This window comes from Octopus bimaculoides, chromosome 11, assembly GCF_001194135.2.
Source record: "Octopus bimaculoides isolate UCB-OBI-ISO-001 chromosome 11, ASM119413v2, whole genome shotgun sequence".
Taxonomy (NCBI): Eukaryota; Metazoa; Mollusca; class Cephalopoda; order Octopoda; family Octopodidae; genus Octopus; species Octopus bimaculoides.
The window spans coordinates 66,375,754-66,378,791 of record NC_068991.1 but is presented as its reverse complement, the minus strand read 5'-3'; the positions used below and the strand labels follow the sequence as shown (position 1 = coordinate 66,378,791).

The following is a 3,038-nucleotide window of genomic DNA, read 5'->3' as shown; positions in this document are numbered from 1 at the left end:
TATATATATATATATATATATATATATATATATTGTGTGTATGTGTGTGTGTTGCCCTTGACGCAAATAAAGAACTTTTTTTTTTATCTTCGGATCGATAAAATAAGAACCAGACCGAATGCTATCGTATTGAGTTACCCTTCTACAAGTATAAAAAAGAAAAGGAAAATTCGCTATGTGATTAAGTTAGAATTTAGTATTAGAAAATATGTGAAATTATCAATGTTATTATTATCGTTACCATTTCGACAGGCCGATATTATGCCGATTTTTTTATGCTGAGAGAGCAAGTCATAACAGAGAAACTAAGGGTTCCTCAAATTTTCTTTCTTCTCTGTCTTTGTAATATGCCCTTCATCCGACGTCCCTGTGGCAAATAGATTATTATTGTTGTTGTCGTCTTCGCCGCACTTCTTTTAATAAACGAATAACTACTTAATTAAGAATCCGATGTGTATCGTTATTCCTCCTCTGTTATTACTATCTCTCGGATAGTTTTCGTTTAACTGGGATATACTGCTTATTAGAACGGACGTCTTAAGGAATCTCGTTCTCATTGTAATTCCAGTTTGTTTTTTTTTAATCTACTTGCCGGATAACGGACAGATATAAACATATTATTGACTGCAATTAAGCATATTTTTAATTAAACTACTCTATTGTTTTCTTAATCTTTACACGCAAAATATGCTTTCACTTGTGTATGAAATTGTGTAAGAAATGGTATTTTTAAGGCAATATTATTTATTAATTAAGCTAATAATATATTCTAACCTTCCATCGGGATTTGCTTGCATCACTAATAATAATTGCGATTAATTTGTTAATTAACGTGATATTCTCAAAAACTACAGCTGAATTAGTTGGTGACTGTTTCAGGACTCTTACGTTCGATCGATGCGAAATTCTACATCTGACCTACTCGAATCTTGTTTGGTCTGCTTGTCATTGTGCGATTGGTTATGACAGTTTTCACAACAATTCTTACTTGACGTTCGTTCAAAGTAGCGGCGGCTGCCACAAGTGCAGAGGGGAACTTATTGAGTGGGTGGCTCTCTCTCTATATATATAGATAGATATGTATGTATGTGTGTGTGTATGTATGTATGCGCGCTCTTTTGTATGCATGTACATACATAACATACATACTTACATCTGGGACTATAAAAATCTACAAGATTTAAAGGTTGGTGAACAAAACAAGACGCTTTCTGTCACTCACAACCTTGCTACCAAATAGGTGACCGGTCAAAATTTAGCCTGGATTAAAAAGAGAAAGAACATATACGTACACACACTCACACACATAGGTGTTCCTATAAATTAGTGTCAGAAATTATTTAGTATGCCAAAAACCGTAATTTTCGGATGTGCATGTTTCAAGTGTCGCAGATTACGATTCCGAAAAAAAAAATGGTGAGAGAAGATTTTTGGCCCTTCCTCTCCCCCCACCCTTTGGTAATTTTCCAGTTTTGACATACATTTAAAAAAAATTTTTTTTTTCAGAATTGTTTTAAAAATTTAAGATTAAGATTGTTCGAAAAAATATGCGTAATATATACACGTAAATCTGAAAAATATATTTTTTTTATTAGAAAAATAGTCAAAACTGAAGAATTACAGTTTTGACTAAGGGAAAGAACAAATCCCACCCCAACTCCCTTTTTTGTTATATCGTACTTTGTGAAGGCTCGTGACCTACTAGTTAGGGAGTTGTACTCCCGATCGCTGGATCATAGATTCGATTCCCGGACGGGCGACGCATTGTGTTTTTGAGAAAAAACTCTTCATCTCAGGCTTTTCTCTGCGGATGTGAAAGTGGCATAATCGTTGGCGCATCTGCAGATATGTATATCTTCCGGCTTTCTATCTTCTGAGTAGAAATCCTCGCAGCCCAAAGAAGGCAACGGGAACCCACTCCAGTGTACACCCCAAGTCTAGCCATGGTAGCCAAACTTCCAGTAATCTCCTTAACGGCAGTGGGGGAGGGCACGGACCCTCCCAGGCCGTACAGAGAGTGCTGGAGAAGGTTCACAAGCACAGAATCTGCCCACGGGTAAACCACCGCTAGAGTGCCATACTCTCTACATAGGCACGGAAACAAGGGGTACAAGCACACCCACTAGAATTTGGTGGTGGAGGTGCTATGAAAACGCTTTGAACATCCTGCGTTGGACCTGGGTTTGCACCCCAACTCCAAGCAAATTACGTCCTTGCTTTTCTGACTCTACGTTGCTTAAAGCTAATTCAAATAAATTACGGTTTCTATTACAGTCGATAATTTCCGACTCTATTGTACAGCAACGCCAATATACATTTGTGCGTATGTGTGTGTAGATAAGTTATTTACATCTGTATATAGGTATTGTGCATGTGTGTGGATATGCATTCTCTAAACACAAACTGCTTGTATATGCCTATGCATGTCTGTATGTATGACCTACAATAAAAGTTTAAATGCTCTTATTAATTTATTTCATGTCAGAACATGAAGACTCTGTGTTGAAACAACGAGAGTACACATCCATATACACACATATCTGCATGTGGGATATATATATGTGTATGTGTGGACACACATATATATGTATATGTGTGTGAGTGTAATATATATTCTTTTTTTTATATTTGTTTCAGTCATTTTGACTGTGACCATGCTAGGGCACTGCCTTTTAATCAAAGATATTGACCCCTGGACTTATTCTTTGTAAGCCTGGTACTTATAATATCGGACTCTTTTGTTGAACCGTTAAGTTACGTGGATGTAAACACACCAGCATCGATTGGTGGGGTGACAAACACAGACACACAAATATATATATACATATCTATACGACGGGCTTCTTTCAGTTTCCGTCTACCAAATCCACTCACAAGGCTTTGGTCGGCCCAAGGCTGTAGTAGAAGACACTTGCGCAAGGTGCCACAAAGTGGGACTGAACCTGGAACAATGTGGTTGGTAAGCAAGCTACTTACCACACAGCCATGCCCACGCCTATCTATCTATCTATCTATCTATCTATCTATCTATTTATATA

At 37.2% G+C, this 3,038-nt stretch overlaps 1 protein-coding gene across 1 annotated transcript in view; it reads left to right on the top strand.

Moving 5' to 3' along the window:
- LOC106879700 (calpain-A) overlaps positions 1 to 3,038 on the top strand; it is a 159,322-nt gene that overhangs the window by 1,050 nt on the left and 155,234 nt on the right. The window lies entirely within an intron of this gene.